The following is a 19,814-nucleotide window of genomic DNA, read 5'->3' on the forward strand; positions in this document are numbered from 1 at the left end:
TTGCTTTGCACTCGATTCTAAGCCGCAGGCGGCTTTTTGGATTACAAAAACCGGAAAAAAAGTGTGGCTTAGATTCGAGTAAATACGGTATGTCTCCTGGAAGCACACAGTTCACACTGATCTCATTAAACATCAGTTATGACAAGAAGTCCAAATTTTACAGCAGTGGCACAAATTAGTAGTCTTAGGTAACTCTCCCATAAATGTCATAGTGCTTCACTTTACACACTGGAGTGTTTGTTGTTACTATCTCCCCTCCCTGTTTCTCAGTTATAAACATCATCATGCTGCCACCATGAAAATATCTTTTTCCTGTGGTGACTAATAGTATATTTATGATTGTATTTGTTATGGTATTGACATTTTTTGGTGTGAACATTATAGTGTTGTTGTCTAGTATGATTGTGTTTTTATGTGCCATGCTCCTACCTCCTCCCTACCCTTTGCCCACACTTGCTATGGTTATTCAAGGAGTTAACAGGAAAAAGGAATGACGGGCAAGCACGGCCAAAAAATGTATGGCAGAATAGAATAGAAGAAACATCACCTTAGGCGAGAGAGGTTGGAACCACGTCTACAGACAGAGAGATGGAAATCCTTTGTGTCCTCTACATGGTGAATATATCTGGACTAGATTCAGGAAATCCTTTGTGTCCTCTACATGGTGAATATATCTGGACTAGATTCAGAAAGTGCTTTTCAGTGATAACCTTCTGTTATTGTTATGATGATGTGCTGTTTTATGCATCATATGTGAGTGATATTGTTGTGTCAAGGGATGTCTTGGGGTGTTTATATGCTGAGTTTATTCTTAGGTTTTTATGTGTAGCAATGTCAAGTAAATAATTCATCTCTGTTGTTATGATAAGGATCGTGTGTAGTAATCTCTCATTTTCAATCATTATTCAGCGAGCCATTTTTGTGTTGCAGATGTATTGTGAAGTAAATCTAAATTTGATGTTCACAGTAAACTTTTATTTTGGTGAATTACTGGTACAGTGATATGTGTGGCAAATTGGTGAGTTGGTGCTTGCACTTTCAATCTGTTATGATGTGTCGGTACGCCCTGGGTTTCTAATTCACCAGTGTATCTTCCAGTGATTTGTTCTATTACTTCCCATGTTTATCATAGATCCATTTTCTTTCTGTGATTAATAGTTTATTGGAGTTTGAAGCAATAATTAGCACTTCAGTCTATCCTTCACATTTGCAAATGTGGAATAAACTCATTTTCTGGTTAGACTCTCTACTGTTAATGTCTTAGCTATCAGGTAATATCAATGGTTTTGTAGGTTGCAGTAAGTGTCACATATCTTCCATTAAAGTTTCCTCATGACTGTTCACCTGTGTGTATTTCTTTGTAGGACGATTTTTGTTTGCAAGTAAAGAAACGAGTCCAGATATCAACTCTGTGTACAGATGAGGTTGTTGAGTGTGCTATATCGTACAACTACATATACCTGCACTACAGACATGATCAGTGGGTTGCTGTATCATTGGTCCCCATGCCAGCTCCACAATACAGGCCGGATTGTGTCAACACAGCAGTTGAGCAAAACCCACCAGTCAGTTTACGAGTTAAGATTCCACTGGACTCTTATGTGAAGTAGCAGCAAGCACCAGCCTCTTCTCCAAACCACTTGCCTTGCCACAAGTGATGCTACATGCAGGGCACTACTTGCTTTGCCAGTCAAGTGTCTTCCAGTTAGCTGCCAGATCCAAGTGCAGCACCAACCATGGAAGATCACCAAGCACCACATTCATTCAAGAGAAAGAGCCTCACAAATTGAGCAAATCATTAACACTTTGGTCTACCTCTGGTCCATATACAAGCTGTAATTTGGTGTGGCATTGATTGACAAAATTGTTGGATGCCCTCCTGAGGGATATCATGCCATATTATTTGTAATTAGCACATTAGATTGTCAATATGCTGAACTGGTGAGAGGGACCTGCCCACGATGCTCCAAAAGTCCTCAGTTGGGTAGAGATCCAGCGACCTTGCTGGCTAAGGTGGGTATGACAAGCATGAAGACAAGCAATAAAAACTCTCAAAATGTATAGAAGGGCATTATCTTGCCAAAATAAAAGCCCAGAATGGTTTGGCATGATGGGCAGTCCAATGGGGCATAGAATGTTGTCAACGTACTGTACCTCAGATCACAACCAAATTGACCATGCTATGAAATGAAATGGCACTGCAGACCATCACTTCTGGTTGTCACACCATATAGTGGTTGACAGTCAGGCTGCTATCCCACCACTGTCCCATGCATCTCCAGACACTTCTTCACTGGTCATTGGGACCTGGGACATTTTGACTGGAATGGAATTGTCTTCAGTGATGAGACCTGCTTTGAATTGAGCCCTGATGACTAGCAAAGAGGTACCTGGACACGCACTGAATAGCAGTGGAATACCAACTGGACTGTTGCCTGACGTATGGCCTAACACACGAGAGTGGTGGTTCATAGAAAGAACCAGTTGGTTGTCATTTGTGGCACCCTTACAGAACAGTCTTACATAGATGGTACTCTACACCCCAATTGTCTTGCCCTTCATGCCAAGCCATTGTCGACTTACTTATCACCAGGATAATACCCATCTGCACACGGTGTGTGTTTCTACTGCTTGTTGTCGTGTTTACCAAACCCTACCTTGGGCAACCAGGTATCCAGATCTCTCCTCAGCTGAGAATGTTTGGAGCATTGTGGTCAGGGCCCTGCAATGAGTTTGGAATTTTGATGATCTAAGGTGACAGGTCGATGAAATTCGATACAATATCCGTCAGGAAGACACACAGAAACTCACTCAATCAATGCCAATCCAAATTACAGCTTGCATAAGACCAGTAGTGGACCAACATGTTACTGATCTGCTCAGTTTGTAGAGCACTTTCTCTTGAATATATTGTCACGTAGAAGAAGGTGGAATTAGTTGAATGACAAAAACTAACTTCACTTAACAAATGTTTATTCAGCACTTGCACATACAAGAGTGTGGAGCGAAATGCCTCCAGCCAGAACACATACAGTATATATACAGCTACAGAACATTGCAGTACAATGATTCTTGACATTTGTGGATACTTCTAGAATGTACTCAAACCAAGTATAGAAATTAAAAGTGTACAGTCCAGGTGACTTTTGAACTCATGACCCTCCATGCAACACTTTAGTATCATAACCACTACACCACGGTGCTACTCAGCTTCTTCTGCGGCACTGATCTTTCCTTAAGAGAACAGCATCTCAGTTTTACGTCCTCCTAGTCCAGGAACGAGTCATTGGTCCTGCTTACTCCAACTTCTGATGTCTGATGTTCACCCTGGCAGTAATCTTCTTAGAACTTTTTTTGCCACTGTGCTCTTCGTCACTTTTCTGCTTGTTGCCTGTTGCTGGAGCTTCAAATTTACCCTGGGTTGCAGGATCCTTGTAGGGCTTCATTCGAAGGACATGGACCGTATCTCTGATCTTTTGTCTTCTTGTGTCGGGGTCGAAATCATCAACTTCATAAGTAACATCAGACAACTGTCTTACTACCTTATAAGGTCCAAAGTAGCGTCTGAGGAGCTTCTCAGAGAGACCAATCTTCTGAACAGGAGTGAAGATACAGACGAGGTCACCAGGCTGGTAGACAACAGGGCGGTGGCTCGTGTCATACCTCTGGCGATCATTTTCTTGAGCCTGCTGAATGCGGAGGTGAGTTAACTCCTGAGCTTCCTCAGCTCTGGTTAACACCTGGCGGATGTCATCATCGTCCACACCATCAGGATGTAACGGGAAAACAGTGTCCATCGTTGTAGTTGCCTCACACCCATGCACCAGGAAAAATGGCGTAAATCCTGTGGTATCTTGTTTGGTAGTGTTGTAGGCAAACGTCACGAAAGGTAGCACCTCATCCCAGTTGCTCAGCTCAACATTGATGAACATTGATAGCATGTCGACCAAGGTCTTATTAAGGAATTCAGTAAGCCCGTTAGTTTTTGATGGTAAGCAGTCGTCATATGACGAGTAATGTTGCACCGACAGTTTATCTCTGTCACAAGATTCGATTGAGAAACTTTCCCTCGAACTGTAATTAATGATCTTGGGGCAATGTCTTCCACAATGAATTTGGCTACCTCAAATGCTTCAGCTGTTTTCACAGCTTTTGTAATGCTGTAGCATGTCAGATAATCAGTGCAAACAATAATCCATCTATTGCCACTAGCAGACGTCGGAAATCATGTGAGGAGGTCAATTCCAACAATCTGGAAAGGTGTTTCAGCTGGTGGAATTGGTATGAGATGGCTAGGTGGTTTCTGAGGAACTGCCTTTCTCCTCCAGTACTCTCAACATCTCTTATAGATTCTGTCATATGTCTTAATAAATCCTAAATGTCCAGCTTCAGGTGTGTCATGGAATTTCTGTAGAACATCTAAGCACATGTGTTTAGAAATCACTGGTAGCCACATCTTTCCAAAGAGATCAAAGTTTTTCTTGCAAAGTAATCCATTAACTACCTTAAATTGTCCATTCACATCCTGTGACCGATTTAAGTCAAGCGTAATTTGAGATATCTTGGCGTCCTTCTGCTATCTTCATCAAAGTCTTGATGGTCTTGCACAGGGGTTTCTTGAGAGACAGTTGGCATTTTGGTGTTTTCTCCCACCTGTGTACACTGTGGTAGTGTCATACTCTTGAAGACGCAGTGCCCACCTGGCGAGTCATCGTGTTGGCTCCATAAGACCTGTCAGCCAACAAAGTGAATGATGGTCTGTAACAACTGTGAATAGACTTCCATAGAGATACTGTCGAAATATGCACATGGCCCAGATCACAGCAAGACATTCTCTTTCTGTAGTTGAGTAGTTTCTCTCGGCTTTTGTAAGTGTCCTAAAAGCATAGGCTATAACCTTCTCTTTTCCATCCGAAATTTGGACAGACCAGCACCTATCCCATACCCACTGGCATCTATGTGTAGTTCTGTAGGTGCTCTCTCATCATACAGACCAAGTACAAGGTCAGTTGTCAGAGCTTTTCGCAGCACATCAAAAGAATCTTTGTTTAACAACTCCCCAGATAAATTTAGCATCAGCTTTTAACAACTCTTGGAGTGGCCTGGCTTTGATACAAAAATCTTTGATAAAACAACGGTAATAAGAACATAATCTGAGGAAGCTTCTCACATCTCTAATACTTTTAGGATTAGGAAATTCCATTATAGATCTCACCTTTTCTGGGTCTGGCCACACACCTTCGTTTGGCACAAGGTGTCCAAGTATTTTGATTTCTTTTGCTCGAAAGAGACACTTTCTTGGATTAAGTTTCAGTCCATCTTGTTTAAGATACTTAAGAACGGCCCTCAGTCTTTTTAAATGTTCATCAAATGTCTCTGAGAACACTATAATATCATCTAAATAACAAAGACACATTGTCCACTTCAGGTGATGTAGAAGATTATCCATCATCTGTTCAAAAGTTGATGGTGCATTAGACAAATGAAATGGCATTATCTTAAGCACATACAGGCCCTCATGGGTGATGAATGCAGCTTTCTCATGATCAGCCTCATCTACTTTAATTTGGCGGTATTCCAAGTACATGTACATGGTTGAGAAAAACTTAGCCCCCTTCAGACAATCTAGTGTATCGTCAATTTGTGCAGGAGGGTAAATGTCCTTTTTAGTTATCTTATTAATCTTCCTGTAATCAACGCGAAAGGGCCAACTGCCATCCTTCTTCCTGACAAGGACAACTCGTGATGACCATGGGCTCTGCGGAGGCTGAATGCTGTCATTCTTCATCATTTTCTCTATCTCGTCACGAATTATTCGACATTCCCATTGCTGACACATGGTATGCTCTCTGGCTTATTGGTTGATGGTCTCCAGTGCTAATCCGGTGCTTCACCATTGATTTGTCTAATTTGCTCTTCACCTGTGGATTGAAGCATTCAGAGAACTCTTGAAGAATGGCAGGTAGCTTCTTCTGTTTTTCCTTAGTGAAATCTGGTGAAAGTTCAGCTACAAGATCTTGTCTTGTAGTGGTAGCGCTAAATTCGCACACAGGCTCAGCATGGAAGGTTTCTATGACACTCAGCTGTTCTTCAATTAACGGCTCGGTGTTTGCTATGCACATGCATTTTGGAAGGATCTGCAGTTTTCAGTGACAGTTAACTATCCAAAATTCACCGAATCCATTCTTAAACAAGACAACAGAGGCTGGGATGACCAAGTTAGTCTTCAGTGGTATGCTTCTCTTACATTCCACTACAAGATCTATGGATTGATGCATGGCATGACACATGACAGCTACCTTTCTAGCACTGACTGCAGGAATGATCCCTTCATCCAGCACACAAAGTCTCCACCCACTCGGATGCGCATCTTCCTTTCCATAGTATCTCATCTCGTCTAGCATAATCTTCGAGCGACCACAATCCATAATTGCCTGTGAAGCTTTGAAAAAGTCCCATCGGAGAATGGCATCATGACTACACTCTTGTAAGATGATGAATTCTAAGGGCTGTGTATGGCCACTCTTACCCATATGAATAGTACATATTCCTGTAGGTTTTACATATTTCCCATTAGCCACCATCAGCAGAGATGTTATGTTGTTGAAAAATACAGTTTTCTGCAACTGACGACAGTACTTCTCCGAAATGACTGAATATGATGCCTCAGAGTCCACAAGAGCTAGGGCTGGCCCTCCATCCATGATGATATTGATGTAGTTTCCTATCATCTTTGTAGTGGTCGACAGCAGAGGATTTTTCTCTTCAGCGGCCTCACCTCCAAGAAAGGTCACACCCTTTAGTTTTCCAGGTTGCAGCGGCTAGGTGATTGGCCGTAGCTTCTAAACGGTGATGGAGACCTTGGTTGGTGTGGGGGAGCTTCCTCTCCAGTGGCTAGGTTGCAGCTTTGGTGACCTTCGTTGTCCTGCACCCACATCTACTTGTTCATCTTTGTTGTCTCGGAGTTGGTGTTGGCTAAGATTGGTATTCTGGCGTGGGCGTCACCAAATACCTGTCGCCTTTCTCAACAATAGCTCACCACATGTCCCGGTCATCCGCAGTGGAAACATACTGGTTGGTTATCCTGTGTCCTCCAGACATCAGTCTTCCTTGGTGCCCAAACAGGTTCCTCATTCGGCATTGTGGGAACTTTTTCACCATTTTAAAGGGAAATGAAGGATGAGAGATTGGGTTCAATGTCTGTTCCACTTCCTCCCTTATGACCTCTTGAAGTGTCTTGGTTTTTTGCTCGATGTGCAATCCAAGTGCCTCCTGAACTACCTCTTTTACTATCTGACAAAGAACGCTTGTGAAATCAGTTGCTTCCTCTATCACAGACATTGATATGATGACAGTTGGAAGCTGTTCCAACTTCTTGTGTGTAATTCTTTTTTGATGCATTTTCTTGGTATATTGGCACCATTTCATGAAGTCATCTGCTGTTGAAACTTCCTTCAGGAGTAGGATTTGATACATATCCTCAGCAACACCCTTCATGAGATGTGCAACCTTGTCTTCCTCCTTCATTCTAGAATCCAGTATTTTACACAGCTCCTAGATGTCTTGAATGTAGGATGCTGTAGTTTCTCCTGGATGCTGTGCCCTGCACTTTAATTTGTCTTCAGCCTTGCACTTCTGTTGTTGTATGTCACCGAAATACTTCCACAGTTCCACCTGGAATACTTCCCAGCTTGTGAACTTCTCCTCGTTATTCTCATACCACTGCTTGGCAGTGCCCTCCAAGTAGAAAAATATGTTAGCCAAACACATGGTGTCATCACATTTGTTAAATTTGGCTATATGGTCATATACCTTCAGCCACTTATTTGGATCTTGGCCATAGTCATCAGAGAACCTGGAAGGATGTCTCATATGGTGGCACACAGTTGCTGTCATCATAACGTCCTATTCTTCTTCTGTCTCTGGTAAATTGTGATCTGTTGAATGTGGTCCGAACTTGGGCTTCTCGCCATGTAAACGGCAGCTCTGTCATGGCCTGATGGGAGATACTGTGTTGTCGATAATTTGCGCTATCACAAGTTCTGATACCCAGCGTCTCCGCCAGAGTAACGTCACATAGAAAAAGGTGCAATTAGTTGAATAACGAACACTAATTTCACTTAATGAACATTTATTGAGCACTTAGACATACAAGAGCATAGAGCGAAATGCCTCTGGCCAGAACATATATAGTATCTATACAGCTACAGAACATTCCGGTATAATGATTCTTGACATTTGTGTATACTTCTAGAATGTACTTGAACTAAATATAGAAATTAAAATCGTCCAGTGCTGGTGAGTTTTGAAATCATGACCCTTAATGCAATAGTTTAGTATCATAACCACTACACCATGATGCTACTCAGCTTCTTCTGTGACAATATCATCCAGTTTTTCTAAAATTGTAATCATTTGTTTGTCTGTACATGAACATCACATCTATTGATTTCTATCCCATTTAGGTAATTCCTTCAGGGTGTGCAGTATTTTTCCTTTTTTTCATTTTTTGTTAATGTATTTATGCTTCCTTCAGACTTCATTGGTATTGCGTCCCTGCGGACATTTATTTGTGATTTGTATTACCTGAGAATCATTATTTGCTTGTGTGGACTCATTCTGGTCATCAGAGACTGAGTAACAGGAACATGAACTGAAACAAATGCTATTAAACTATTATATTAGTTAGCTGTGATGAAGCAAAATTTTGCAAAAGTTTAGCAACTCTTTCTCATCTTGTTTATATGCATATTGCATGCTCAATATCTTACATATATTGTAAGTTCTTACCTTTACTCCTTCCATTGTTTGTATTCCAATCAGGACACTGCAGTATCACAGTCATTGTTTGTGAAGGGACATCTTCCTTTTTTGAGTAGAGGCATCCTTTTTCTTCATTTTATTTAATGGGATGACCCAAGGCTGTTTAAAGTGGATGATAAGTAAAAAGATTTTCTTTGAGATTGTATGAGATCTTTGTACTGCTTCAATTTTTTAATTGGTATAAGATTCTACTCTGGTGATATGCAAAATATGGTAAATACTAATTTCAGCCTTAGTGCTTGTTCCTTAGGTTGTGTTCATGCTACAGTCTCACTGCTCTCAGTTCACCAGCATCGCATTGATGAAACAAACCCACTGAGTTATAGTGACGCTTGTAATACGCAACATCACTGGTGCTACACTGCTCACAATTATTGTCATCAGGCAAGGACATCGAGATGGTTCCCATTTGGGGATGTGGCCATTGCCAACCATTCTGAAACTTGAGCTGTGATTGGCTGCTTCAAGTTCACTCTAAAAGTGCTGTTGCTAGGAGAACTGCTCATTGTTTGTGCTGTTTGTCTTACACTATGCATTTATGTCTGCATTTCCATCTAAATCCAAACTCTGTAAACCACTGACAATTGTCTGCAAATTACTATCAAGTGCATGGCACCACATATTCTGTAATCATTGTTGGAGGCTCCAACAGTTAATTGGGAAAATTACAGTTTTGTTAGTGGTGATCATGATAAGACATCCTGTGAAACTTTATCCAATGCCTTCTCCAAAAATTGCCTAGAACGGATACTTAGGAACCCCACACATGATGGAAATATATTGGATCTAATGGCAGTAAATAAACCTGACATCATTGAGGGTGTCTACATCAAAATTGGTATCAATGACCATGACACAGTTGTGGCAAGAGTGATTACCAAAGTACAAAGGATAACTAAAACAAGCAGAAAGATACATATGTTCAGTAAACTAGACAAAATAATTAGTATCATTCCTCCATGAGAAACTTCAAACTTTCAGAACAGGTCAGGAGCATATACAGGAACTCTGCCTAAAGTTTAAAAGATTTGTTTGCCACATACTGGATAGATATGTACCCCATAGAACAGTTCATAAAGTGATGGAATCTCCTTAGAATACAGTCACTGTAAAGAAACTTCTGAAGAAACAGAGACTACTGCATAACAGGTGAAAGGCAAAGCATAAGGCAGTATAAATGATGATTAATTGAATCCCTCAGCTGCTGACAGGGTACCAGAGCAAAAATATAGGATCCCAACAATAGGAACAACATGTTTGGTGTCTAGGTTATATCAAAAGTATTTTCATTGCCCTGTGTGCCCAACTTGAGTGAATCCAGCAGTATTGAGGAGCAGAGGTTTCAGATGTGTCCCTGCTGCTGCAACTTCATTGAACGGACCTGCATATAATACATACTCACACAGACACAAGGCAGAACGTGCTCATGCTTTATGTGTGCAGTGATGGTTTAGTGATTTCAGTGCTCATTAGTATGGTGGGATATGTTGTGATTTCAGTGGCTATCCAAGTGAAGGATTGTGTAGTGCAAAAAATGGTTACTTGTGCGAAGCAATATGTTGTGACCTCAGTTGTCACATGAGTGACAGATTTTGTAGTGCACTAATGCTTGCTTGTATGACAGGATGTGTCAATGAATGCAGTGATCACCTGAGAGATGGATAGTTTGCATTGCTTTTCAGTGGTTGCTCTTGCATCAGGCATTCTGTGGTGACTAAGCGGTTGCCTCTGGAATGGGTATTTTGTGTCATTGTGATCATTTCTGTGAATAGTTTCTTGAACCAACATTGCTGTCAGTAACTTGTACCTTGGTGAGCAATTATGTTTTTCATGAGTCAGAACATGTCCTACATTAATTATCCCAATACCATGTACTTTCATCCATCCGAAATTTAAGAGATCTGTATCTGCTGCTCCCTGTTAGCAAGCTAAGATCTCAACTACTTATTTATGACCCACCCCCCTTTATTTCCAGTACTTCAGATGTACCTAGAAGTATTTCATGATCATCTGTGTCAGATGCTTTGCTGAGATATAGGAAAAGACCTGTTACATTTCATTCTTTATCTGGGAATTCTAAAACTACTTTGACAAACTTTCTTATAGTAGCTTCTTTTCCCTATCAGATCTGAAACCAAACTGTTCTTTCTACAGAAGTTGATATTTCTGTAAATAATCAATATGTCTGTTTTTCATAATAGTTTCTATCATTTTTGAAAATGAAGATAAAAGTGTTGAATCTAGGTTGTCGTTATCTGTATTTTCTTTATCACCTTTTTTGTGGATAGGAAGAACCTTTGCTTGATTTAAGTAATAGAGAAGCAACTGGATGTGTGTGACCCATTAATAATATCTGTTAGAGGTGCTTCTTTGCTGCTAATACAGTCTCTTGATAGACACACTGGAATCTCATTTAGACCTGTAGACATTTTACTCTTAAATTTATGCACAGTCCCAACAATTTCCTCTCCCATTTCAGTAGCAGCAGTATTACATGAGAGACATAGTTATTTGGAGCTGTGTATTGAATTTTAGTTGTTTTTCTTACAGTTTGGTTGCTACATTGTTATTTGGAGCTGTGTATTGTATTTTAGTTGTTTTTCTTACAGTTTGGTTGCTACATTGCTAAAGTAACTGTCATAAAGGCTTATTTATTAAGTCTCCATTATTTATGATTTTTTATTTGTCTGTTTTGTCTTTATGCTACCAGTTCCCTGTTTTACTATATTCATTATTGCTTTGCTTTTATTATTGAACGTCTGTATGGCCTCATCATTTTTAATTGTTTTTGCATCCTGCAGAAGTTTCCTATATATCATTTTGTATTTGACAAAAAACTGTACGAATGCCGGGTCACTCTCGTTATCTTTGCTAGAGCTGAGATATTTAGGATTCTGGTACCTTTTTTACGTAGTTTTTCTGGTAGATTCTCCAAGAGAATGTTCTATTTTAGGAAATATCTAGTCAAATTTTCTTTTGGATGTAGTCATAAACTTGCTGAAATTTTCATTTAAATATGTTCCTGAAAATACTTCTGACGTAGTGTATATTTTTATTTTTTGTCACATATGCACACTTTCCTCCAGATATAACAATCCATGTTTGCTGCCTTGGAGCAGACAATGCCACCACCATTTGATGCCATGGCTCTGAGGTGAAAAAAATATTTGCTCTCAACTGTTAATCACCTTGCAAGGTAGACAAAAAGTCTACCTCCTTTCTAATATTATACAAAGTGAGTTGTAATCATTCTAAACTGTCTGTACACTGGTAATATTACTCACAATAGCACTAGTGAGTGTATAGGATACATTTTGTATTTTCTCAAAAATAAAACTCCAAGTGAGATAATTATTTTAGCAACTTTTAATTATCATTGTCTTCACCCATGTTCATAAGTATATGCAGTTTGCAGGTCAGAGGGATAATTGGGAAGTGGATCAGCAACAAGAGTGTTTGGTGAAATTTTGATTTAACTTGTTAAAACACAGTATGATGGTTGTAGCCATTAGTCAATCATACTGCCACAAGTTGCACAATGTGTAGCCGGCCCACCCAATCCATAATTCTGTAGAACTCTGGTTTATGTAAGTTTGAAGTTTTTACATTTTGTTTAAGTAATGTGCAGCTGGAGTGCAGCCAACATTTTACCTAGCATATAATGTAAGATCATAAATATTCCAATATTAGTAAAGAAACAGATGAATTTTATAATCAAAATCATCATCATTGTAAATAATAATCATGTTAAAATCTACATCTTTTAAAATGCATAAACTAAATTCTAATGGAACCCTTTTAAAAATATGTATAAGATAGGTCCCTGCGGACTCAGGACCTTGAATTACATTACTGCACTGTATTGTTAATTTTTTATTTTATATTTTGTTGCATGTTACGAAAATTTTCTGGTTGGAGATCAGGTGCAGTTGATGCCAAGTCCAGGTCCAGTACAGAGGTACCTCACAATTCAGCAGCAAATAAGGTCAGAGCATATAACTCTTGCTTTCTTGATTAGACTGAACCTGTACCAAGCTTTAGAGTTTTAGGCAATCTTCTAGAGTAAATAGCTGGTAAAAATTTTGATCAATCTTTCTACTAGTACTAGGATTTTTATTTGCTTTCAAAATAGTATTCTTCACAATTTATATCAAAGGAAACAATATTTCTGATCTATTTTTAACAACGATTATTGTTCTAGTGTCCTTTTTGTCTATGAGATGTTATTTTGTGTGTATATGGGTTAGGCAGGTATTACATTACCATATTTCCTTGTCAAAGTTGATATGTCAAAGAAATTTGATGGTGTAATAGGGAACTTTGTCAAATCTTGAATGTCATCAAATAAATATGATCAAATCTAGTGCCTAGCCATAGAGCATGTAAATGATATTTGTGAAAAGCTATCTACTACCATATATGCCCTAAGAAAACTGACAACTTTTTGTAACATTACCACTCTGAGGCAAATACATTTTCCACTATTCGAATCCCATCTAAGCTATGGCATAGAGGTATGGGGATCCAGCAGTAACGGTAATATGAAAAGTGTACTTATCCTACATAAGAAGGCACTTAGAATTATGGGAAAGAAATGTGCCAGGGAGTCCTGCAGAAATTTGTTTAAAGAATTTAAAATACTAACTGTCCACAGCCTGTATATACTTAAGATAATCATTATGGCAGTAAACAGTAACAAAACACTTAATAAAGAAATACACGATCACAGCACCTGAGGTAGAGAGAGACCCCACAACATCTCTCATAGAACAACACTTTATGAGAAAAGCCCTGACTATGTAGGCATAAGACTATTGAATTGTTTCCATCCCATTATCTCCAAATTGCCCATTACAGAACTAAAAAAGAAATTAATATTATGGCTCCTAAACAATCATGTATATTCAATAGATGAGTTTTTAGATTTAGTGCACTCTTGTGATGGAAGACCATCTATAAAAAGTATATGAATCTCAGATCTTAGACTGTGTCACAAACCGTAAATATTTGATCTCAGATCTGAATATTGTGTCACAACCTGTAAATTCCTTAATCTATGTATTACAATAGCAAATTGTTTTTATGTATAGCCCATATGTGAAACATTGTTCTCTCAACTAAATTTAGAAGAAGTTGTGTAGATAATAATGCCAGGCAACAATATGTAATGCTAGTAAGTAAGGCTCTGACTTATTCAGAAGACTGGGGAAAAAAAAGTTTTTTGTAATCAGTTGATGTTTGATCAAAATAAATAAATAAATAAAAATAAGGGAATAAATAAATAGATTTGATGATAAGAGTCATTAATTTTCTGTTCACGACAATGTGAAATGTAATGGCTTGTAGTGCTGGAATTGTTACAGCCATTTGCTGTTGGGGGGGGGGGGGGGGGGGGGGATGGAGTGAGGTCCACAGTGAATGCTATATGCTATTAACTGTACGTTGATGGGCAGGTGGAATATGCTATATGCTGCAGGTGACAAATGACCACAATCCATCTACCTTTACATATGGAAACATCCAGGCAAATTTTCAGCAAGTCGGAATAGCGGATGTGATCACATTCTAAAATAAAAAAATTCTTTCTTAGCTTTCTACTATTTTTGAACTCTGGATGTCGCAAGTAAAAAAGCGCTTCATCTGTATTCTACTTTTTATTGATTTTGTAGTTGTTGGAACACTAATTCAATTAATAAAATAATTCAAAAATAGAAATAGTTCTTATTGTCCATATAATGTATTAAACATTTATTTACCTTTACATTTTCCTCCTTCATAGTTTTATAAGCCTCTTCACACATTTCTGGAATTATTTTGGTTAATGCGCAATGTGATATTCAGGTGCTGTATTGTAAACTAGAGTAGCTCTCTTCTGTTTCAAGAAAACCCAGTGTCACATTTTACCTGTCTTCGGCAGTTATAGCATTCACAGGACTGTATTCTGTTTTGTAATACTGAGCAAATACTGAAATAAGTTCTCATCCATTCATAAGTAATTTATATATAAGACTTGAAGTTCTCCACTTACAGCTCTCATAACAAATTTTGGTGAGTGCTTTCACTATCTTGATGTAATAGCTATGGCTTCATCCAAGTATGTTTCCTTTACTGAATTAACAGAGAAACAGGAAGCCACATTGAAGGAATTAGAAAAAGAGATAATTGAATTGCAAAAACCTCGAGAGCTGATTTCCTGGATCTATGGAGTAGCTACCAACAGCAATGAATGAGATCCATGATAGACTGTAATCCCTAGGTGACATGGTAGACAAACTTTTAGACTGAGTGATGGAGTTGCCTTTAGATCAAAGAAAATGATATAAAAATAGTTAACCATGCACAAGTGGCAGGAGCAGGCATAGATGCTTGGGCAAAGTATAAGGAAGATAAAATCTCACAATCTGTGAATGAGCAAATCCAGACTGCTGTCAGTAACCTGATGACAAAGTTCCCTCCAACAGTGGGCTAAGGAAGGAATTACTCATGATCTAGGAACAAACACAATGAAATTTTTTTCAGTGGAGAAATAAAATAGGAGAATCAGTCAAAAACATGAAAAAACAGTTAATAGATATCGGAGGGACAGTGCAGGATCAGACTATAACAGTCTGAATGTGTGTCAGCCCGTTCAAAATATTTCACCTTCTGCACATGGCGCACTGTCGGCGACAACACTACACACAACAGTAATAATAGAAGGAAAGATGCTTAAGCATAGAAATTTTCAAATTTATTCATCAGGTAAGAGACGGTATATCCTGTGCCATTCTCTTTATGGGTGTGTTGCCCCTGTCATCAACCAGGCCACAAAATAAAATTTGTGTAAACAAATGTATACATGTGACAGGCCTATATGAGTAGCTGAAATCAATAATTCATGTGAAACATACCCTGAGGTGACAAAAGTCATGGGATAGTGATATGCACATATGCAGATGGTGGTGGCATCATGTACATGTGGTATAAAAGTGCAGTGCATTGGCAGAGCCATTATTTGTACTCAGCTCCCTGATGTGAAAAGGTGTCCAACATGATTATGGCCCCATGATGAAAATTAATAGACATTGAACATGGAGTGATAATTCAAACCTGATGGCATAGGACATTCCATTTTTGAAATCATTAGGGCATTTAATATTCTGAGATCCTCAGTGCCAAGAGTGTGCTGAAAATACCAGATTTCAGGCATTACCTCTCACTGTGGACAATACAGTGGCTGACGGCCTTCATTTAATGGTGAAGAGCAGCAGCATTCGTGAAGAGGTTTATTTGCTAACAGACAATCAACACTGCATGAAATACAAAATCACAGAAATTAGTCTGGGACATATGATAAGTGTATCCGTTAGGACAGTGCTGTGAAATTTGGCATTAATCGGCTATGGTGGCAGTCGACCAATACAAGTGCCTTTGCAAAAAGCATGACATCACCTGTTCGGCTTGTGACCTTATCAGTCTAGTGGGAAATGGTTTGCTGGTCATATGAGCTCCAATTTTAGTTGGGGAGAGCTGATGGTAGATTTCATGTGTGGCACATACGTCACAAGGTCATGGACCCAAGTTGTCAACAATGCACTGTGCAAGCTGGTGGTGGTTCCATATTGGTGGTGTCTGTGTTTATTTGGAATGGGCTAGGTTTTAGTCCAGCTGAACTGATCATTGACTTGAAATCATTATGTTCAGCTACTTGGAGACCATTTGCAGATAGTCATTGACTCTAGGTCCCCAAACAACAATACAAATTTTATTTTGAAAAGGGTTTTCTTGTTAAATTGTGGTCCAATGGTGTGCAGGTAATACTACAGAGGAAGGTTTTTACTCAGAGCTTTTCTCTTTTCAAAATGGGAGGTTGTGCTGATATTGCAAATAATAACTTAATAAGGCATGCTATTGGGATGAACCATTTCGGGTAGAAATATTTGAATGATCTTGAAGCAAACACTGCCTGTTGAAATTAGAGAGAAACTTATCCAGATGTTGGAATCCAATCTGGAAGAATTTGAGTGTGTATTGCGTTCCATGGGCATAATTGAAGGAGGCATTTAAGTTGCAACCGGGACCCAGAGGTTATTATTCACAGAGTCCTAGTACAACCAATGGTTTTATTGGAGCACTACTACATGAACTGAATGTGGGCATCCCCAACCAAATAACAAACTGAACAGTTATCAAAACCACAACCAATGAAATGGTAGTGGGAATTATTACATATTAACTGAAACAAACAAAGGTGCTATGAAATGAGATATGTCCTGGTCATGCACCTAGTAATAATATTGGAGTAACAGACATCTGCAAACACCAGTGAATTATGACTGGAGATCTCAGTCACCAGTGATTACCAAAGTCATTGATGATGTCAGTCACCCTACTGAACAATATATCCTGTAAACTGTCTCTGACCATATCAAGCCCTGGAGAGCTGATCATGATATAAGATAGGGCCTATGATAGAGCTGCAAAATTCTTTCATTATACTAATGGAACCGACATGAGGGAGGAGCTCTGCTCTGTTTGATTCAATGTAACTAGGAATAGCTGTTGTTACTACAATCTGCAATTTGGACCAGTATTGAGGATGTTCCAGCAACGATTGTTCTAAACTCAGGAGCCTTTGTCAGTGTGACTTCAAGCAGTTCTTTCAATAAAGTATCCACAAAAACAAAGTTGTGTAGCATTCCTGTACAGAACAGCAAGATTATTGCGCATGATCCAGAAATGTTAGAATGATGGAGAAGTTACTAAAACTATAAAATGTAGCAGTACCATGAACCATTCTTGTAGCTGAAGACTTGATTGTTGATTGTATTCTGAGACTTGTGTTTATCCATGAGGATATGAAATTGACTTCTCTATAGGCAAGGTCTCCTTTCTGACTGATAGTGAAAGAGCTAAAGTTGAGCTGCTGTGGAGGGATGGTAGCCACAGATGGTAGTGCCAAGTTTTCCAGATTAAAGTCATTGTAAAGGAACATTGCAGCACAAGAGTATTTCTGAGCCTATAGAACAAATAACTTGGAAGTCACATCGCAAGTATAAAAAAAATTAGAAGAGCCAGTAAACCCAACTAGCAAGCAAATACAGCAGAAGTTAGACCTTTTGAATCAATATGGGGAGATAAGTGAACAAAAACCTGGTGTAATCCAAGGAAATACATCATCTTAATGAACTTCCACACACAGCCTTGTACAGTAGTTTCTGTCTTATCGCTCAGTCTCAGTGGTAAGCAATAGATGAAGAAAAAGGATGTTTCAAGAACTTAACAGGTTCATAAGGAAGTATTGTAACCATCAACAAACACTAAGGATTGACTATATAAAATCATTTGAAGAAATAGTGAATCTGCTGTCTTGTCAACACACTACATTACAGCAGAGCTAATGTTTTGCAGGAGGGTAAAGAATGCATGGGTGGACCAGATTCCACAGGTTCCCAATGACAGAGACTAGTGGGAAGAAAAGGTTCAGAAAGCTTTGATCAGTTCGACAGAAAAAAGTGTTCACAAGAAAGCACAATTGTGACAAGAAAGTGGTAAAAATGGTAAGGTATCGAATGGCCCAGAAAGTATTATTAAGAAGCCATCCAACTATTGAACAAAAATAATGAAAAGTGGTAGTTGTTTTTATGGTACCTTTTGTCATTATAAGGGTTCCAAATCTTGGTGCATACCTATTAGGGCACCCAAGTAATCATCAAATTAAAGGACTTCATCCTCATCAAGATTCACTGAAATATTGTTCTTTGTGGAATTAGTGTGCATCATTTTAGGAACACAGAGTCAATTGGAATGTTTGAACTGAATATTTATGTTGGTGTAATGCCAAAATTACAATCTTTTTGCTTTGCAACATGTTTTGAATTTAGACATAAGATGTGCATTTAGTTTTGATACTGTGTGACATGTATTTGTTGGTTGTTGTGTGTAGTAGATAACTATTATCCTGCGAAAGATGCAGGAGCTCATGAATTATTCTTGAATTTTAATTAGTCATATTATGAGAATACTCAAGATCATTTTTGTTAGTAATAAGATCTGCTTACAAATGAAGCATATTATTACAAAATAATGTAAGGCAAAGATTGATGGGCCGGCCGCGGTGGCCGTGCGGTTCTAGGCGCTGCAGTCCGGAACCGCGGGGCTGCTACGGTCGCAGGTTCGAATCCTGCCTCGGGCATGGATGTGCGTGATGTCCTTAGGTTAGTTAGGTTTAAGTAGTTCTAAGTTCTAGGGGACTGATGACCTAAGATGTTAAGTCCCATAGTGCTCAGAGCCATTTGGACCATTTGAAAGATTTATGTTTATGTAGATTGAATGATTCTCACCTGCCAGTCTTAAGATCAGTATTTCCTACATTTGCATCTACATGATTACTCTTTAATTCGCAATTAAGTGCCTAGCAGAGGGTTCATCAAACCACGTTCAAGCTATTTCTCTACTGTTCCACTTTCAGACAGCGCACAGGAACAATGGACATTTAACTCTTTGTTTACATGCTCTGATTTTTCTTATATTATTATGATGATCATTTCTCCCTTCCTAGGTGTGTGCCAACAAAATACCTTTACACGCTGAGGAAAAAGCTGGTGATTGAAATGTCTCGAGAAGGTCCTACCACAACAAAAAAATACCTTTGTTGTAATGATTGCCACTCTAATTCATGTACCATATGACATGGTACTCTTTCCCTTATTTTGTGATAGTGCAAAATAAGCTGCCTTCCTTTGAACTTTATTGATGTCCTCTGTCAGTTCTATCTGTCAAAGATCCCACACTGCACACCAGTACTCCGGAAGAGGGTGGGCAAGCATAGTGTAAGCAGTCTGATTACTAGACTTGTTGGAGCTTGTGATGTTTGTATACTTTATTTCTTCATTGATAGTTCTCTGTATTGATGTACTGCATTGTCATAGTCGCTGAAAAATGGGGGGGTGGAAGTTCAATACTGGCACTGTAAATGATGTAGTTGACAATTGCAGAATTGTGTTTCACAG

The sequence above is a fragment of the Schistocerca cancellata genome, chromosome 1, assembly GCF_023864275.1.
Source record: "Schistocerca cancellata isolate TAMUIC-IGC-003103 chromosome 1, iqSchCanc2.1, whole genome shotgun sequence".
In the NCBI taxonomy this organism is placed as follows: Eukaryota; Metazoa; Arthropoda; class Insecta; order Orthoptera; family Acrididae; genus Schistocerca; species Schistocerca cancellata.